Raw genomic sequence first — 21911 nt, forward strand, 5'->3', positions numbered from 1 at the left:
AAGTCATATGTTATGTCTTACTTTCCAACTGACACAGATCTTAAGACATGCAAAGAGGTCCTGGTGAGCAAGTTGGCAGCTCAAGAGGCACATAACATGATCACATATCCTACTTCAGTTTCTCCTGCAATTGCTGCTGCTAGGAGAAAAACTTAGGTTTCCCAAGAGCCCCACTGGTGATGACAAGGAATCAACTCAGCACACCAGAGTGACAGAACATTTTGACATCTGGTTAAGTTGACAAATAATTTTCCAACATTAGTGACACCTCTATCATGTGAGTAATCAGTGTAGAAGGCTACTTCCTCAATGTGGAAAAGCTGTTGTTCATAAAAATGAACTACAAATTCCATGAGGAAGACCTTTCCCACAAATTACTTCAAAGTACAGATACTTCTATAATAGTGGATTCCAGTGAGTATTAGTTAATATTATGTGATGATGTTAACACTGATGAGGGTGAAGATGAGAATGACCTCTTCAAATTGTAGAGAGGATTAACAATACTCTTAGCTGCTACAAGCCAATTTGAAGCTTGTTTTTGGGGGCCCAAACAAACTAACCACTTCAGCCACGAAAATAGCAGTACATGTAGCTGAAGTCCTTAGTTTGTTAAACTGTGCATATCCAAAATAAGTGAGGGTAGGAATTCCATACTGCACCACTTTTTTCTGTCACTGCTGTGTGGCATTGTTTCATAGATGTGCTATAAACTGCCATGTGTTTGTGTTGCGCATTTGCTTAGTAACCAGCCAGCTAACTGCAGCCTTTGGTCAGTATTGGTAAAAACAATATTATGGGCTGAAAATGACTGGAAATTAATGTTATTGAGGAATGGATAAAATGACTGGAAGTGAATAATACTGAAGGAACAAGAATAGGCCCAAAACCAAAACACAGGGTAGGCACACATCTGTAGTTGTTACAGTTCTTATGTAATACAACTACTGTATTTTGTCAAATAAACCCAATAATCCTATTGCACTCTGACATGGTAAGATGAAAGCTGAGACTTATTTCTAATTATTGCCTATTTGATTGCTTTTGTCACATTTTAGTAAGATCATAAGCTGACATTATACATGTTTTTGCTTTTTTAAAGCTGTATTCCAGTAATAACCACAAAGGGAACATGAATTCACATATCTTAGGTACTGAAATAGCCACATTTCACTAGTAATACTGGAGGTGAGCACAATTACATTTAAATCATGCCTGATGCCAGCCTAGTGCATGTGCAGTAACTGTTACACATCTAGATAAACCTTGAGATTAGGATGTATTTTATGTCTGTATTTATTTATGTTTTTGCTAAATGCTTCTGACTCCACATGAATCCCATAGCGCTAAATGCTATTAGAGAATATATTTTAAAAAGTTGAGAACAATGTATTAGTACTTTGCTAGTGTAGGCTTCCATTTTTCAATAATAAGTATTATGTCTTGAGACCATGGGGGTAATTCAGACCTGATCATAGCAGCAAATATGTTAGCAGTTGGGCAAAACCAAGAGCACTGTGGGGGAGGGGGGCAGATATAACATGTGCAGAGAGAGTTAGATTTGGGTGATTTGTGTTCAAACTGAAATCTAAATTGCAGTGTAAAAATAAAGCAGCCAGTATTTACACTGCACAAACACAAAAGAACCCACCCAAATCTAACTCTCTCTGCACACGTTATATCTACCACAACTGCAGTACACATGGGGGGTCATTCCGAGTTGATCATAGCTGTACTAAATTTAGCACATCTATGATCAGGTACTCAGATATGCGGGGGGACGCCCAGCACAGGGCTAGTCCGCCCCACATGTCAGTGCAGGGCCCCCTTCCCACAGAAATGCAAAAGCATCGCACAGCGGCGATGCTTTTGCATTTGAGGAGTAGCTCCCGGCCAGTGCAGCTCCTGTGGCTGGCTGGGAGAACATCTTTGCTGCCTCAATGGTCCGGCCACACCTGCGTTGGCCGGACCGCGCCCCCTTAACGGCGGCTTAACGCCACCATCCAGCCCTCTCCCGCCCAGCGACCGCATCTGCCTGTCAATTAAGCACAGGCGTTCACTAGGGTACAATGGCCTTCGGCCGTCCAGCATGTGCCGGCGCATGTGCAGATCCAAACCGTACGCTGCGCTGCGGAAAACTGCAGTGAGTGATCAGGTCAGAATGACCCACATGGTTTTGCCCAACTGCTAACAAATTTGCTACTACGATCAGGTCTGAATTACCCCACATGTACTAAGAGGTCAATCCAAATAGCTGCAAAGGATGCATTGTGCCATTTCAATGCCCGCAATGGCACCCAATCTCATCCCCTTTGGGGGCTGTTTCAGCCTGAATTCACTCAATTGCTCGGACCTCTATGGGGTGACAAACACTTTTGTGTGAATTCGGGCCACCGTAAAGTGCGGCCGCTGCCACGATGACTCGCACCCACAAGACAATTGGATTCACCCCTAAATGTGAAAACACTAGTGATAAATAAAATTTACTATTGATTTCTGCTCTGTTATGTCAGAATAGAGAAGCCTATTTAGAAAAAATAAAGAAAATGTAGCATTCTTGAATGCAACTACTGCACCTATGATCTTGGGTACTTTAATTCTCCCAATGTACTGTATATTCACATACTCACTGCTAAAAGTTTCACTGGGGATTCAAACATAATAACATACCAATATAATCTAGGTAGCGGGGAGCAAAGTAAACTCTGACGAAAACAGGTGCAAAATAAAAATAAAAAAAAAGGAAAAGAGTGATTTCCATACAAAAAAACCTATGTAATATGGTACATATACCGTATATACTGTATAATATAATAAAAATATAATTATATGTCTAGTTAAAATTTCAGTAAAAACTTATATGTACAATATAATCAGGAGATGTTAATTATCATAATCTTTGTTTTGCGGTATTAAATCACTTTGTCGGATTATGGGATTGAAACCAGAACAAAATAGATAACCTAACCCCTAAATGGAAATTAAGGGGTTCATACTGAGTTGTAAAAAAAAAAGGATTAAAAAAAGCATGTTATGCTTTATTTGCAGAGATGGCTGTATACACAATATGAAGCTCATCGATTGTAGCATATACTGTATGCCTGCTTTACTCCTGGAAAGAATAAAAGTATACTGTATGTGCATTTGCCCAACGAGATGTAGCTTTACAGTGGTACTAGTGAATGCCAAAACTTAAACACACAATTTATTGACATTTAGGGCCAAATTTTACAGATAGTGATTTTTGATATGTGCTAAAAATCACATCAATTCGCACTTTTAAAACATGATTTAGCATCAGAAATTACAAATATATAAGGTTCCAATTTTTAAAGGGGAAATGCTAATCCGGGCTGTCTTAACAGCAGTGTAGACCCCTGGGCACAGCAATGCACTGGGCCCCCTACCCATTCTCCAGCGGTAGGGGTGGGGAGTGCTCTCAGCGTAGCTTTGATGTCCCGCGGGCGGTAGGTGGTGTTATATCTTCTGCTCAGCATGTAGGAACTGGAACAGTCATTTCTGCTAATTACTCCTTTACTGCACAGATGGGGCTAAACTGTAGAAGTGGGCATTGGGCTGAATGAAGAAGCCCTGGTACATGACTTCCAGGGTGGTATGTGATGTTTAATACATTGGGTTGGGGTGGATAGTGGCGTGGGCTTAATATTTATCATTTTCCGGTGGGAGGGCAGCTTGCTTGACTGCAGATATCTCAAGTTTCTGAAAATATATTTCTTTGCTTTGAATGGGATAAAAAACTAAAGAGTTCCACCTTTCAGAATTTTCTGGGCACTTGGGGATCAGAGTTCAGGAGCCAAAGCAATTCACCAACAAAAATCTAAAACGGAATATTAGGCGTGTGGAGCTGGAGCAGGGACCAGTTGCTTGAAGACTGATATCTCTGGTTCTGGTCATAGTAGAGACAAGCTGCCAGTGTCCACCAAGAGGGAAGAGTCCAGCTTTTGGCTTATACCCTCAGAAATACTCTAAGTCAGACAAAACCTGAGTTATCAGGCTGGGAAGAGCAATTTACAGGCTTGGTTGGGGACCACTGCTTTCAAGTCAGTTATCTCCGGTTCCCCAGGGAAGATTTTCTCAAAACTCAGGTACCCCTGGAAAGAGGGGACCCCCAGCTATCAGCCTAGAGCCCTTTTACTACTGTTGCCCTTGGGCAAGAGCCCATTGAACCCATCCGAAAAGACGGCCCTGATGCTAATCACAATTGCAAATTTAATTAAAGAAAACATGAGATTTTTAGTATTAAAAACATGCGATTTTTAGACCATCCAGAATGTGAGTTTCATGATGGGTGAACTACACCATGAAAGAAAGTCACCCATTAGCACCCAGAAGTCCACAAAATTTTGCATCATACACCCTATATAAACCCTACAACATCCATTTTGTCCCCTGATAGGATGTAAGGCTTTTTGGAAGGAGACTAAGGGGGTAATTCTGAGTTAATCGCAGCACAAGTTTGTTAGCAATTGGGCAAAACCATGGCCCTCATTCCGAGTTGTTCGCTCGGTAAAAATCTTCGCATCGCAGCGATTTTCTGTTTAATGCGCATGCGCAATGTCCGCACTGCGACTGCGCCAAGTAAATTTGCTATGCACTTAGGAATTTTACTCACGGCATTTTCATCGTTCTGGCGATCGTAATGTGATTGACAGGAAATGGGTGTTACTGGGCGGAAACAGGCCGTTTTATGGGCGTGTGGGGAAAAACGCTACCGTTTCCGGAAAAAACGCAGGAGTGGCCGGAGGAACGGAGGAGTGTCTGGGCGAACGCTGGGTGTGTTTGTGACGTCAAACCAGGAACGACAAGCACTGAACTGATCGCAGATGCCGAGTAAGTCTGGAGCTACTCAGAAACTGATACGAGGTGTGTAATCGCAATATTGCGAATACATCGTTCGCAATTTTAAGATGCTAAGATTCACTCCCAGTAGGCGGCGGCTTAGCATGAGCAAATCTGCTAAAATCCGCTTGCGAGCGAACAACTCGGAATGACCTCCCATGTGCACTGCAGGGGGGCAGATATAACATGTGCAGAGAGAGTTAGATTTGGGTGGGTTATTTTGTTTCTGTGCAGGGTAAATACTGGCCGCTTTATTTTTACACTGCAATTTAGATTTCAGTTTGAACACACCCCACCCAAATCTAACTCTCTCTGCACATGTTATATCTGCCCCTCCTGCAGTGTACATGGGCCCTCATTCCGAGTTGTTCGCTCGCTAGCTGCTTTTAGCAGCATTGCATATGCTAGGCAGCCGCCCTCTGGGAGTGTAGCTTAGCAGAAGTGCAAACAAAAGGATCGCAGCGCTGCTACAAAAAAAGATTGTGTAGTTTCAGAGTAGTTCCAGACCTACTCCTAGCTTGCGATCACTTCAGACTATTTAGTTCCTGTTTTAACGTCACAAACACTCCCTGTGTTCGGCCAGCCATGCCTACGTTTTCCCAGCCACTCATGCATTTTTATCTGGCACGCCTGCGTTTTTTCACACACTCCCCGTAAACGGTCAGTTACCACCCAGAAACACCCACTTCATGTCAATCACTCTGCGGCCAGCAGTGCGACTGAAAAGCGTCGCTAGACATTGTGTAAAACTGCATCGGCTTTTGTGAAAGTACGACGCTCGTGCGCAGTGTGCACCATACGCATACGCAGAATTTCGGATTTTTAACCTGATCGTTGCGCTACGAACGAAAGCAGCTAGCGATCAACTCGGAATGAGGGCCATGGTTTTGCCCAACTGCTAACAAATTTGCTGCTGCGATCAACTCAGAATTAGGCCCTAAGCTGGTTATTTCTGTTACAGCATTGTGCAGCAAGGCAGCTAAAGCAGGCCATACAGTAGGTCGATTAAACATCCTCTGATCATACGTGCATATTATCCATTGTAATTGTTTGCACATTGTAAAATGTTTTATGCATGTATGATGTATCGTACGATTTTGAGTGGCATTTCCCTGGACTTTTTTTGTGAGGCACACATCATTTAACGATAGGTTGTTAGTAGGGATGAGCAGGTTCAGTTCTCAGAGAACCGATCCCCCCCCCTCCCCCGAACCTAGGGGCAATCTGAGCTACAGCCCAAATCACTCTGCCTGCCCCAGATCCCTAATCGAGGCAAAATCTCAGGATCACGCTATTGGATCCTGAGGTTTTGTCTCAGATGCCGATCTCCATTGTAACCTATGGAAGACCGCTAATTGGCTAAGAGAAACGTCTGTCACAGCTCTCAGTCAATCAGCCTGTCCCCATAGGCTACAATGGCCAATATGGATGCCCTCACAGTGCTAATAGCGCCGCCACCCACACTGTCATCACCGTTGCCCACACTGCCGACACCACCACCCACACTGCCAACACTCCCTCACTGCCAGCACTCCCATACTGCCCGCACTGCCAACACTGATGGCACCCCTGCACTGGGGACACTGGTAGCACTCTTGCACTGAGGATACCTCCAGCACTGCCGACACTGCCTACACTGCCAGCACCCCTGCACTGAGGACACTTCTGGCACTCCCACACTGCCGACACTGTCAGCATCCCTGCACTCCTGCACTGAGGACACCTCCAGCACTCCCGCATTGCCAACAATGCTGGCAACCCTGAACTGAAGACACTGCCAGAACTACTGCACTGAGAACACCTCTGGCACTCCCGCATTGCAGACACTTCCGGCACCCCTGCACTAAGGACACTGCTGGCACTCCTGCACAGAGGACACCTCTGGCACTCCAGCAATTGCTGACACTGCAGGCATCCCTGCACTGCTGACACTGCTGGCACCACCGCACTAAGGACACCACTAGCACTCTTACACTGCTGACACTGCCGGCATCACTGCACTGAGGACACCGCTGGTACCCTTACACTGCTGACACTGCTGGTATAACCACACTGAGGACACTGTTGGCACCCCTACACTACTGACACTGCCATCAACACAGCATTGAGGACACCGCTGGCACCTTTGCACTGCCGACACTGACGGCACCACCACACTGAGGGCACTGCTGACAGCCCTCGCGCTGCCGAAACTGACAGTAAAGCCTCACTGAGGACACTGCTGTCACCCTTGCACTGCTGACACTACCAGCATTACCGCACTGAGGACATTGCTGGCACCCTTGCAATGCTGACACTGTCTGCACCACTGCATTGAGGACACCACTGGCACCCATGCACTACTGACACTGCCGGCACCACAGCATTGAGGACACCGCTGGCACGCTGCACTACTGACACTGCTGGCGCCACCTCACTGAGGACACCGATTAAACCCCTGCACTGCCGACACTACCACTCTAAGGACACCACTGGCACCCGTGCACTGCTGACACTGCAAGTACCACAGCATTGAGGATGCTGCTGGCACCCTTGCACTGCTGACACTGCCATCACATCCGCACTGAGGACACCACTGGCACCATTGCACTGCTGACACTGCTGTCACCCTTGCACTGCTGACACTACCAGCACCACCGCACTGAGGACATTGCTGGCACCCTTGCAATGCTGACACTGTCTGCACCACTGCACTGAGGACACTGCCGGCACTACAGCATTGAGGACATCGCTGGCACTCTGCACTACCGACACTTCTGGCACCACCTCATTGAGGACACCACTGGCACCCTTGCACTGCTGACACTGCTGGCACCACCTCACAGAGGACACCGATGACACCACTGCACTGCTGACACTACCACTCTAAGGACACCACTGGCACCCTTGCACTGCCCATGGCGCAATAAAGGGAACATGTACAAATGGGATAACCTTGATACACAATGCTGAGGGTCCAATAGCAGCATAAATCAATCACAGACAATCCTGGTTTATCCTTCCTTAGATGAACACAGCTCCAATCCAAATGAACTTTCACCTAAGAGAAAAAAGATTTTAGTGCAACACTGTTGGGAAATCAGATCCTCACTTTATTTTTTTTAACAATTTAACAATTTTTTTTATTGAGACATCATGGATTGTTCATACAAAAATATTTAGATCATATTGACATTTGCAAAGGAAGGGATCATATTTGAACAGTGGTGGTCATTCCGAGTTGTTCGCTCGTTAGCTACTTTTAGCAGCAATGCAAACGCAAAGCCGCCGCCCTCTGGGAGTGTATCTTAGCATAGCAGAATTGCTATCGAAAAAGATGAGCAATTCTGCTATTAAGTATTTCCTTGCCGTTTCTGAGTAGCTCCAGACCTACTCCTAGATTGCGATCACCTCAGTCCGTTTAGTTCCTGGTTTGACGTCACAAACACACCCAGCGTCCGGCCAGCCACTCCCCCGTTTCTCCAGCCACTCCTGCGTTTTCTGCTTGCACGCCTGCGTTTTTTAGCACACTCCTGGAAAACGCGCAGTTACCACCCAGAAACACCCACTTCCTGTCAATCATTCTCCGATCAATAGAGCGACTGAAAAGCTTAGTTCGCCCGTGAGTAAAATAGCATAGTTTTGTGTAAAATTACTTAGCGCGTGCGCCCTGCGGTGAATACGCATGTGCAGAACTGCCGGATTTTAGCCTATTAGCAATTCTGCTAAAATTAGCAGCGAGCGAACAACTCGGAATGACCACCAGTGTATGGTAAATTTTCATATTATCATAATAAAAATACAATAAGTAATACACAGTATATGACAATTTTGTACATTTGTCCGTGTATTGTTGATTTAAACTAAAGCCTTGAAGGGAGCCGCTAATAATCCCAGGCCTCAAACCAAAGATATAGGTGGATCTTGTGCGGCCAACCTAGTTAAGTACTACGTGGTGTTCCTTAGACTATGATAAATTTGCAGTCGTGTGGTAAGGAGGAAACTGGAAATATATGAATCCCATAAAGTGAAAAAAATGACCCACTTGTGTACCCTTAACCACAATTGCCTCCACCCAGTCAATCCGGAATAGGTGGTATAATTTAGTCAGAAATAGAGGTATCTGTGGATGCGTGTTATCTATCCAACCTTGAAGTATCGTCTTTTTCCCTGCTGCACTAAGGGCTATCAACAGTTTTTTACAATCTGATAGCATCCGAAGATTAGGATCAATAATGCCTAAAATTGCCCATTCGGGGGTAAATGGCACAAAATTTATTAGTTTGGCTTCAGCATATCGTATCATGCAGGGGTGGGGAACCTGCTGCCCGCCACCTGTTGTTGAACTACACATCTCAGCATGCCCTGCAACAGTTTTAGCATGGCCAAATAGCAAAACTGTAGCAGGGCATGCTGGCATGTGTAGTTCAACAACAGCTGGAGGGCCAAAGGTTCCCCATCCCTGGTCTAATGAGATGCCAAAAGTACTGTACTATGGGACATGCCCACAAGCAATGATAGGTATTTGTCTCACTCTGATGGCATTTTGGGCATGAATGTATTTCCGATGTTCCCATTTGGAAACACCGCAATGGGGATAAATAAGTATTGTGATACACATTTAAAAATAATTCGGTGTACATACTTACCGGCATAACCTTTCGGGAGTATAATAAGGCTTTCTCTAATATGGGTATAGTTAGTCTAGGAAAATGAGTCTGCCATTTGGACATGCCGCCTGTTATAGTAGCATGATCTAATATTGTTCTTAGAAATGTGTAATGTATAGATATGGGTTTATGATTAGGTATGAGGTATAATAAGAGGCTGTCCAGTGAATTATTCCAATCTCCTTCCGTAAGATGTGTGTGGACATGTCTGACATAAAATTGTGTTTGCAAAAATGGCAAGGTATATGAATTAACCATGGCATATTTTGCAGAAGCCTCAGAAAAGGTTAGCATGCGGTGGTCACCTACGGAGACAAATGATCGAATTGAAGTTATTCCTGCCAACCTCCACATGGCAAAGTGGTGAGCAGCCATGCCGTCCAAAAAATCAGGGTTTTGGATTAAGGGTAAATGTAAGAAATGATATTGGTTCAGTTTCGCATTGTGGCGCAAAATGTGCCATATATACTGGTTGGACCACAAGAGTGGGTTTAGTTTAATATGGTCTGGAATTTCCTGGTATGATTGAGCAGCTTCCAAATTGTTTGTCTGCTTGTGTGCAAGAGGAATTGAATGGGAGCAGCATTTGGAAGGCATGCTGTTCCTTGTAGTGCCAATGGGAGATGCTGGGGGTGGCTCCCGGGTAAGTTTGCTCTCTGTCTGGAAGTGTTTTAGTAATAGCCTTTATCATGAGGCCTACTGTGACAAATTACATGGCCCTATGTGGGCACTGCTTTCAAGTAGTGTTAGGACTGCTGTATCAGAGAAGCCGTGAAGTGGCCAGCAGCTAAACATGTGTTTGCAAACATTTGTGACAAATTCTCTGAATTTTATTACCAGATAGGTTCAGGGATGGTTTCAGGTAATTTTCAGTGTGCGGAAGGTAATTTAGGTGTGGGGATTTGCACCACCCTTCCTCTTTGTCTGTTGTTTGTCTGTGACCCCTCCCCTTCCAGCACCTGATATATAATTACCTCCAGGTATGATTGAGCAGCTTCCAAATTGTTTGTCTGCTTGTGTGCAAGAGGCATTGAATGGGAGCAGCATTTGGAAGGCATGCTGTTCCTTGTAGTGCCAATGGGAGATGCTGGGGATGGCTCCCGGGTAAGTTAGCTCTCTGTCTGGAAGTGTTTTAGTAATAGCCTTTATCATGAGGCCTACTGTGACAAATTACATGGCCCTATGTGGGCACTGCTTTCAAGTAGTGTTAGGACTGCTGTATCAGAGAAGCCGTGAATTGGCCAGCAGCTAAACATGTGTTTGCAAACATTTGTGACAAATTCTCTGAATTTTATTACCAGATAGGTTCAGGGATGGTTTCAGGTAATTTTTAGTGTGCGGAAGGGAATTTAGGGGTGGAGATTTGCACCACCCTTCCACTTTGTCTGTTGTTTGTCTGTGACCCCTCCCCTTCCAGCACCTGATATATAATTACCTCCAGGTATGATTGAGCAGCTTCCAAATTGTTTGTCTGCTTGTGTGCAAGAGGCATTGAATGGGAGCAGCATTTGGAAGGCATGCTGTTCCTTGTAGTGCCAATAGGAGATGCTGGGGGTGGCTCCTGGGTAAGTTAGCTCTCTGTCTGGAAGTGTTTTAGTAATAGCCTTTATCATGAGGCCTACTGTGACAAATTACATGGCCCTATGTGGGCACTGCTTTCAAGTAGAGTTAGGACTGCTGTATCAGAGAAGCCGTGAAGTGGCCAGCAGCTAAACATGTGTTTGCAAACATTTGTGACAAATTCTCTGAATTTTATTACCAGATAGGTTCAGGGATGGTTTCAGGTAATTTTCAGTGTGCGGAAGGTAATTTAGGTGTGGGGATTTGCACCACCCTTCCTCTTTGTCTGTTGTTTGTCTGTGACCCCTCCCCTTCCAGCACCTGATATATAATTACCTCCAGGTATGATTGAGCAGCTTCCAAATTGTTTGTCTGCTTGTGTGCAAGAGGCATTGAATGGGAGCAGCATTTGGAAGGCATGATGTTCCTTGTAGTGCCAATGGGAGATGCTGGGGGTGGCTCCAGGGTAAGTTAGCTCTCTGTCTGGAAGTGTTTTAGTAATAGCCTTTATCATGAGGCCTACTGTGACAAATTACATGGCCCTATGTGGGCACTGCTTTCAAGTAGTGTTAGGACTGCTGTATCAGAGAAGCCGTGAAGTGGCCAGCAGCTAAACATGTGTTTGCAAACATTTGTGACAAATTCTCTGAATTTTATTACCAGATAGGTTCAGGGATGGTTTCAGGTAACTTTTAGTGTGCGTAAGGGAATTTAGGGGTGGGGATTTGCACCACCCTTCCACTTTGTCTGTTGTTTGTCTGTGACCCCTCCCCTTCCAGCACCTGATATATAATTACCTCCAGGTATGATTGAGCAGCTTCCAAATTGTTTGTCTGCTTGTGTGCAAGAGGCATTGAATGGGAGCAGCATTTGGAAGGCATGATGTTCCTTGTAGTGCCAATAGGAGATGCTGGGGGTGGCTCCCGGGTAAGTTAGCTTTCTGTCTGGAAGTGTTTTAGTAATAGCCTTTATCATGAGGCCTACTGTGACAAATTACATGGCCCTATGTGGGCACTGCTTTCAAGTAGTGTTAGGACTGCTGTATCAGAGAAGCCGTGAAGTGGCCAGCAGCTAAACATGTGTTTGCAAACATTTGTGACAAATTCTCTGAATTTTATTACCAGATAGGTTCAGGGATGGTTTCAGGTAATTTTCAGTGTGCGGAAGGGAATTTAGGGGTGGGGATTTGCACCACCCTTCCTCTTTGTCTGTTGTTTGTCTGTGACCCCTCCCCTTCCAGCACCTGATATATAATTACCTCCAGGTATGATTGAGCAGCTTCCAAATTGTTTGTCTGCTTGTGTGCAAGAGGCATTGAATGGGAGCAGCATTTGGAAGGCATGCTGTTCCTTGTAGTGCCAATGGGAGATGCTGGGGGTGGCTCCCGGGTAAGTTAGCTCTCTGTCTGGAAGTGTTTTAGTAATAGCCTTTATCATGAGGCCTACTGTGACAAATTACATGGCCCTATGTGGGTACTGCTTTCAAGTAGTGTTAGGACTGCTGTATCAGAGAAGCCGTGAAGTGGCCAGCAGCTAAACATGTGTTTGCAAACATTGTGACAAATTCTCTGAATTTTATTACCAGATAGGTTCAGGGATGGTTTCAGGTAATTTTCAGTGTGCGGAAAGGAATTTAGGGGTGGGGATTTGCACCACCCTTCCTCTTTGTCTGTTGTTTGTCTGTGACCCCTCCCCTTCCAACACCTGGTATATAATTACCTCCAGGTATGATTGAGCAGCTTCCAAATTGTTTGTCTGCTTGTGTGCAAGAGGCATTGAATGGGAGCAGCATTTGGAAGGTATGCTGTTCCTTGTAGTGCCAATGGGAGATGCTGGGGGTGGCTCCCGGGTAAGTTAGCTCTCTGTCTGGAAGTGTTTTAGTAATAGCCTTTATCATGAGGCCTACTGTGACAAATTACATGGCCCTATGTGGGCACTGCTTTCAAGTAGTGTTAGGACTGCTGTATCAGAGAAGCCGTGAAGTGGCCAGCAGCTAAACATGTGTTTGCAAACATTTGTGACAAATTCTCTGAATTTTTTTACCAGATAGGTTCAGGGATGGTTTCAGGTAATTTTCAGTGTGCGGAAGGGAATTTAGGGGTAGAGATTTGCACCAACCTTCCTCTCTGCCCATGTTGGTGGAGGAAACATGTTAAATTAGTGTCTGGTAGAAAATTTTGTTCCAGAGGTGTATTCGTATAAATCGAGCTCTTTTGTAGCCAGTCCCTTAAATGCCTCAATAATGCTGCGTGGTTATAAACTACAACATCAGGGAAATTGATTCCTTCATTAGATTTGGGCTGAGCAAGCTTACCCAAAGCTATACGGGCACGACCCCCCTTCCAAATAAAATTTCTGATGAGTTTATTAATTGATTGTGTATCTGCTTTCGTCAATAAAACAGGGAGCGTTTGTAGTTGGTATAGTAGGCGTGGAACAGCTACCATTTTAAGTAGGTTAGCCCTACCTAAGTAGGATAGTGGTAAATGATCCCATCCCCTAACATCTTCGGTTAGGGTATGTATGGCTTTGCTCACACTAAGCCTATACAATTCCGATATATTTCGTGGCAGCATAATTACTAGATACGAAATATGTGTTGATACCCAGTGCAGCGGAAGGTGTGCAGTCCAGTGCAGACAGGTAGTAGTGCCATATAGCAGCAGCGCTTTAGATTTGTCCATGTTAATGCTAAAGCCTGAAATACAGACAAATAATTGTATCTTTTCTAAAATATATTGAAGAGAGTGTTCAGGGTTGGATATATAAAGAAGTATATCTTCGGCAAAGGCCGATAATTTAATTTCTTGTCTGCCCACTTTTATTCCCTGAAAGGCCGACCAGTCTTGTAGTGTCCGAAGCAGTGGATCGAGAGCTAGATTAAATAATAGGGGTGATATGGGGCAACCCTTATGGATGGAAACGCTGACCTTTGATCCCATTTATTAAAAGAGAGGCAGATGGTTCATAATAGATATAATGTAAATAGTTGATGAATTCAGTGTCAAAACCTCTCTTTTCTAACACTGTAAACAAATGTGGCCACAGGACCATGTCAAAGGCCTAATTAGCATCAAGGCTTAAGAGCATGTTCGAATCCGTACATGTAGTTTGAGATGCTGCCACTGCAGCCAACGCCGTACGAATTGCCTTGACTGCATGCCGGCCATTCACGAATCTCATTTGTGTCGTGGTGAGGAGATCTGGGAGTATAGATTGAAGCCGTGTCGCCATAATTTCGGCTAGTAATTTATAGTCGACATTCAGTAGACTGATAGGTCTATAAGAGGAAAGAAGGTTTGTGTCTCTACCTGGTTTAGGTTATAGAGTAATAAATGCTTCATTAAAAAAGGGAGATGGACAAATTATTTCGTGTATGGCCTGAAACAACTTAAACAAAGTAAGAACAATATGTGTTTGTAGTATGCGATAATAGTCTCCTGATAGGCCATCCAGACCTGGAGATTTACCATGAGGTAATTTAGAAATAGAGTAGTCAATTTCCTCCTCTGTGATCCTGCCTGCAAGGGCCTCCCTCTGGTTTGGAGTCAGTGGGGGTAGTACATTCTCCGTGAGCAATTGTGCTTGTATATCGGTATTCACCTGTGAAGAACTAAATAAGGACTGAAAATAGTTATGAAATTGCATTGCTATTTCCTGAGATTTGGTAACAATATGGCCTGATACGTGGTGCTTCAGTGCAGTAATGGTATGTCATTTTTTGGGAGGACAGGAAATGACCGCTAGTAACCTACCTGCTTTATTACGCCATTTATAAAATGTATTCTTGGTGTAATCTAAGGAGTGTTTAACCCGAGTTGCTAAGTAAGTTTCAAGCAACTGTCGCGCTTGTTTATAAGCAGTGAGAGTGGACATCTGTAGGGGTGGAATTATAGGTTTGGAAAGCTGTTGACATTGCTGTTTTTAATGCAGTATATTCCATTCTAGCTTCCCTTTTTTTCTGAGTGACATAGCTGATTATATGACCCCTCATCACTGCCTTAGAGGCATTCCAAAAGATGTCGGGTCGATCCCAGTATTCTATGTTTTAATCAACATAATTAGTCCAGTGATATGTAAGATATGACCTAAAATCCTCTGAGCCAGCCAGATACTGTGGGAAACGTCATATGCGATCCGTTGAGTGCATGTGAGAGTGGGTAATAGCCAATGAAACTGGGGGATGGTCAGAAATGATGATATCATGTATATCCACTTGACCAATACTAGATATCAAATCATCGCCAACCAAAAATTTGTCGATACGGGACAGTGTCCCATGGGCCAGTCATAAGTGGGTATATGTTCTGTCACTAGGATGCAGCAATCTCCATGGTTCATAGAGGTCTAAAGAATCTCGAAAAGCTAGTAAGAATTTACTTTGAAAGTCAGTAGTTCTCAGTGTGATCGGTGACCTATCAACTGCGGGATCATCCACCATGTTATAATCCCTCCCACTATCAGGGGAAAGTTTGTTCTACTTTGAAGAGTGTGACCGTGGTCCTGGATAAATATATGTGTATTAATTTTCGGGGCATATAAATTGACTAAAGTAAATCTAGTATGGAAGAGTTCGATATCTAAGATTATATACCTGCCTTCAGGATCAATAGTCTCTGCTAAAATAGTTACTGGAAGGTCTTTTCGTAAAAGTATGGCTACCCCTCTAGCTTTTAATTTATTTTCCTCGCCCGTCATCCAGTGTATTTCCTGTAGGAAATTCACATCATGATGGAAACATTTGAGGTGTGTAGCTACACGTCGTCATTTGACTGGGGAGTTTAGACCACCAATATTCCAGGAAATAAGTTGTAGGGGCTGTGGGGGCAAAATATCAGATGAAGAGGGAGTTGAGAACGGCATGGCTACTTAAACCCCAAAGGGGTGGCAGATTGTCTGATAGTCAACCAACAAAATTGAATAAAAATTGCCAGCTTCCCTCCAATCCCAAGGCTTCAGCTCCGAAAAAAAATCTTAAAGTGTAAACAATACTGTGACAAAGGATACAAGGTAAAACAATACTGTGTTAAACATTAGCGAAGATCCACAATGACTCATAATTCCATTTTCTAAAATTTTCCTATCAACCAGAACCACGGTGAGCACCAACTAGGCCTAGTGGTGCGCACACTGAACACTATTACAGGCAACTATAGAATTTATTAAGGAGGGATGCTGTACCCAAAAAACAACACTTAACCACCCGAGGTGAGAATTTAAGAGTTATCTAAACCATGTCATTCAATCAAACAATATTGTATCTATTGGGTGACCGTGGCGGTGTCCTATGTGTCATTAATTGTGATTTCGCTTCCTCGGGGTCTGTAAAAAGACTTGGTCCAAGACCCGCAGTTTAGCTGGATATAGTAAGGCAAATTGAATGTTTTTATTATGCAAATAAGAACAAACTTCAGAGAACTCTTTTCTCTTTTGAGCCACAGCAACTGAAAAATCCTGAAATATTAAGATTTTGTGACCCTTAACTAATAAGTCCCTGATTTTACGGTATGTAATCAGAATTTGTTCCTTAGCCCTATAATCTAAGTATCGGGCAATGACTGAGCGAGAGCGCCTTTGTGCCCCTTCTCGCATTGCCCCCAATCTATGAGCTCTTTTAATATGCGGGACATCAATATCATTTAAGATCCCCAACGACGTGGGGAGGACCATGCTGAGGAAAGAGGTAAGGGCTGGTCTTGTCAAGGTCTCTGGTACACCTACAAATCTATGGTTGTTTCTGCGGAACATATTTTCCAGGTCATCTAATTTTTCTTGTAATTGCTGTATGAATTTCCCCTGGGTGGTCACCTCCTCTTGACAAGAGTGGACATGGTCTTCAGTATCACTCACTCTTGATTCTAGTGTTGAGATGTGTGTCGCATGCAAATCTATACGAGCCAGCCCCACATCTAAGTGGATCTGAAGATCATCAAATCGTTTGTCTAACAGAGGCATAAGGAAATCTGAAATTTTCTTTAGCTGTCAATGGAGGAGTTTTACCACTAGATAAGTCTGATGATTAGAGGACTAGCAGGAGAGGATGGGCCCAACTTTGGAGGTGCCTCTTTCCCTTTCCACGCATTATTGGAGGTGCTTGATTGTTTTGGAGGCATATTTTTGTCAAGGTATTTGTCCATACCCTAAGGGATATGGTATAGAATAATCGTTACCCCCCAAATCGAGTGATCAACAGTCACCAATGGTAGTAGTGAAAGAGTTAATGATACTCTGGCTGTGATATTAAACTAGAGTTATTAGGACATAGTCCTTTTGTGCAGCATCCCTACAAAAACAGACAACCATAAAACATCAACATTACATTGAGGTTACAAAAAGTTTTGCTGGGCAGTGCAATATAGCTAGATCATCACTTTAATAATTGATTGCACTCACAATTAAGTGTTTGGAAAATCACATATCATAAATTTCATTCATAGGAATCCTTTTCTGTATGTCTCCTTATAGAAACCTCAGAAAGAGGAATATTTAGTGCAACACCGTTGGACCAATAAAACACTGTTAATTTCTAGTTACACTCACATAAAAACAATAAAAAACACATTGAAATCATATGGGGGAAATCTGGTTCTCACTGGACCGGAATGGACGTCCATCAATCCATATTATTACTGGTCCTTCCTGATCATCCAGAGTTGATAAAAGAGTCCCAGTTATTCCTCAGAGTCACAACTAGCCACATGCTTAATGCATTTCTGACCTATATTCTAGTGGTCCTTCTTCAGAAGCATGGTTGGTAATGTACAAATCCGTGTATCTATACTAAAACATACTCAATTAAGAAAGGCTCCTTCCGTTTCCGGTGTTCCTGGGTGCCAAAACTTGACCGGACGGTAACATAAAATGTTACTTTCTTGTGTTCCCCGCATCAGGAAGAAGCGAAAGTCACATGTTGCGTTGCAATACATTCCATAGGGCAGAAGTCCCGGTGATCATGACATACGAGCTTCACAGGGGACTTGTTTTATCACCATGGATATGGACAACGCTTCTTAAAACAGTAATCTCCAGACTATTAAACAGGCATTAACCAGCATCACAGGGAATGGAGAGCCTCAAAAGATAAAAACAAAGAAATACATTAGAAAAATGGATATGCATTATAAATTCATAAATATATATCTTAAAAAGGATAAGACCTTAAGAGGGATGTGCAAAAACTAACCAATTCACAGGAAGTCTTTCAGCTCAGAGTCCCCATTAAGACCTCGGAGCACCAGTGTTTTTAACTGAAAAATCCATCGCATCTCAGCCTTAGAGAGTCTTGCTTCCAAAACCCTCGATCTCCAAGTGGATTTTACTTGCTGGATGCCCCAAAAGGACTTAATGTGGCATTCCTTTGAGCCGTGTTTCTCCTTAAAGTGAGAGGAAAAGGTGTGGGAATCTAAACCCTTTTCAACATTATAGACATGCTCAGCTAGTCGAGTCTTCAGACTCCTGGTAATTTTTCCTATATTGACCAAATCACAAGTACATTGTATTGCATAAACAACGGTCTTTGAACAACAGGTGATAAAGTATCTTATAGGATAAACTTTACCATTCATTGAGAATTCTTTCCTCTTTGAAGGGTTAATCCTCGTTGTCTTACACATAAGACAAAGTCCACATCAATGGAAGTCCTGAATTCTCAAACTAGTCCATTTATCATCCTCAATACAACTACGAACTAGTTTATTTTTTAAATTCAGGGCTCTCCTATAGATAAAAGATGTTCTCTCTGGGAGTACTTTACCGATCACAGGATCTTTTAACAATAGGGGCCAATTCTTCCTAATACAGCTCTCAATATCCCTATAATTGGAGTTATACCTGCTGATAAATGCCCAATTAGATCTATCATTTTTATTGCTTGAGTGATCAGTTTTAGCTTGAAGCAATTCTGTTCTCTCTTATCAGCAGGTATAGAAATTGGAATGAAATTTATGATATGTGATTTTCCCAACACTTAAATGTGAGTGGAATGAATTAATAAAGTGAGGATCTGATTTCCCAAAAGTGCTGCACTAAAATCTTTTTTTTCTGAGGTGAAAGATCATTTGGATTGGAGCTGTGTTCCTCTAAGGAAGGACCGATACTGCTGGCACCACAGCATTAAGGACACTGAGGGCACCCTGCACTGCCGACACTGCTGGCACCACATCACTGAGTAAATTTATGACACCCCTGCATGCCGACACTACCACTCTAAGGACACTGCTGGCACCCCTGCACTACCGACACTGCTGGCACCATAGCATTGAGGACACTGCTGGCACCCTGCACTGCCGATACTGGTGACACCACCTCACTGAGGACACCAATGACACCCCTGCACTGCTGACACTACTGCTCTAAGGACATCACTGGCATCCTTGCACTACTGACACTGTCTGCACCACAGCACTGAGGACACCAATGGCACCCTTGCACTACAGACACTGTCGGCACCACAGCATTGAGGACACTGCTGGCACATGACACTGCCGACACTGCCAGCACCACTGCACTGAGGACACCACTGACACCTCTGTACTGCTGACACTGCTGGCACCACTGTACTGAGGACACAGCTTTCACTCTTGCACTGCTGACACAACCGCTCTAAGGACAATGCTTGCACCCTCTGCCCTGTTAATACTACTGCACCACCACACTGAAGACACCACTGACAACCCTGCACTGAGGACCCTCTGTCACAGAAAGTGCACTATTGGTGTATCTAACCTGCACTGTATCCAACCTGTACTGTAACCCATGCTATATCTGACCCACACTGTATCCGACCCACAGGCATGTTTCCGGCCACATCCGATCCCCCTGCATGTTAGTGTAAATGGTTGGTGTTGTGCCATTTTTCAAACAACTACAATCCATGCTGAATCGGCCCATTGAGCCATGTAGTATGAGTCAATGTGTACCAAAAGTCTGAAATGATGTATTTGGTTAAAGCGGCAAACACACTGATCTTTAACCAACAGAGTACTCTTACCACTTGTCTGGCATGGTCGCATCAGATGCGACCATGCCTGCAAGTGCTCTATCTGACCTGGTCGCACAGGATGCGACCAGTCAGATAGATAGTGTTTGCTGTGGCAGGGAAGGGAATCTTCCCTCCGCTGCTGCTGTCAGAGGGAGCGGAAGGTTCCTCTGCCTCCCTGCACTCTCCCCCTGTGTCTGCCATGCTGCCGATCACTGCTGATCGGTCAACACGGCAGGATCATCCCCCTCCAGTGGCTGCAGACAGTGGCAGCCGCTGGGGAGAGTAAATGAACCCTCCCAAGCTGCCCCCAGAACCCCCTGTATACCTGCAGGCTGTCCTGACTTTCAAATTGAAAGCCGCGATAGTCACAATGTTTCTGATGTTCCGATGGTCACGATGTTCCCGATTGATGTTTCGATGTTTGTAAAAAGGATATTTAAAAAAAAAAAATCCCTTTTTTTAACTAAAATCATTTGGGATAGGGTTAAAGTCATGTTCTTCACTTAATTTCCTCATAACCCCCCCCCCCCCCCCCCGACAATTTCAGAGTGGTTTTAAGCTAAATAAATCATCAGTTAAGTGGTTAAATAAATCCTACATCATTTTATTCCCTAAACATGTGAGTCTTGTGCATTAAAAATTACCTTCTTATGTATTCTGGACTGCAACCAACTAAGCACAAGCATGGTTATGAATAGAAGGAGAGTGTTAGCATTGTAAAATGTATATGGCCACTCTATAAATAATGTGTTAAGTCTACTACTTACCTTTTTTGTGTAATTCCAGGTCCATCACGTCAGCTTACATGGAGCCATTTGTCATTGGAGGACAACCCAGAACTTCATCTTGAGCCAGTCAATCCAATAGAACCTGAGGATGATAACACACATCTAGTAATGCAGTACACACCTCCGTATCTGAGAGGGAATCCAGGTCCACCCTTGCATGGTACGTATGTGGAGCACAAAGCCTCATTGGGACCTGGATCTGGTGCTGGTCTTGCACCCTACTCCTGTGCAGTGCCTCCAGACATGCCAAGCCACACACAGATTGCTCCAAGCCTAACTGCAAAAACGCAATTGCAAACACGCTCACAGGTGACATTGAAGAAGGTGGGATATATATATATATAGGGGTATTGATGATTATGGGATTCTCCTGTGTTAATTTGGGTCATATGTGTTATTTTCATGATTTGTATGAGAAAATTCACCTCTCTGAACCTGGTCTTTTTTCTGTGATTTTTTTGTAAGGTTTGGAATGCGATTTGAAAAAAAACACCCTAATACTGTTGCAATTTCTATGGTTTTGAATCGGAAAACATCTGGATTCGATGAACCATTGCGATTTTGGTAGAGGTAGAAAACATGTGAATTGGTACTTCGCCGCACCCTATTATATTTGCAATTTGTGAAAAATGTGTGAATTTATGCAAAACATTGCAAGTTCTCAAAAAAAGCAACCTATTACATCTGTCTCATAGAGCCTGATTCTGGTTTGGATACAATGCCAATGTCAGATGCACAGTAGTTGATAGATTTTTCCTTTGGCTCATGTGTCGGTCTTAATTGATCGTGCAAGTGTCCAGAGCTTATGGACACAGATTTGCAGTTGCGATTGTATTGTATGTGGTTAAAAGTAATACTGTAGGGTGCGAGTAGCTGGAGGTGTAGGAGTTTGTGCAATAATGCCTCGTTTTTCTTTGTAAATGAATGGTGCTTTAAAAATATGGCTTCTCCCACCCATGCTCTCTGAAATGTCTTGAAAATGCATTGCATGTATAGTACTTGGGTGGAGACTGGCAAGTGACTGGGAGGTGGCTATGCAGACATCCAAAGATGATCAGCCTTATGGGTGTTTTAA

Source organism: Pseudophryne corroboree, chromosome 2, assembly GCF_028390025.1.
Source record: "Pseudophryne corroboree isolate aPseCor3 chromosome 2, aPseCor3.hap2, whole genome shotgun sequence".
Lineage (NCBI taxonomy): Eukaryota > Metazoa > Chordata > Amphibia > Anura > Myobatrachidae > Pseudophryne > Pseudophryne corroboree.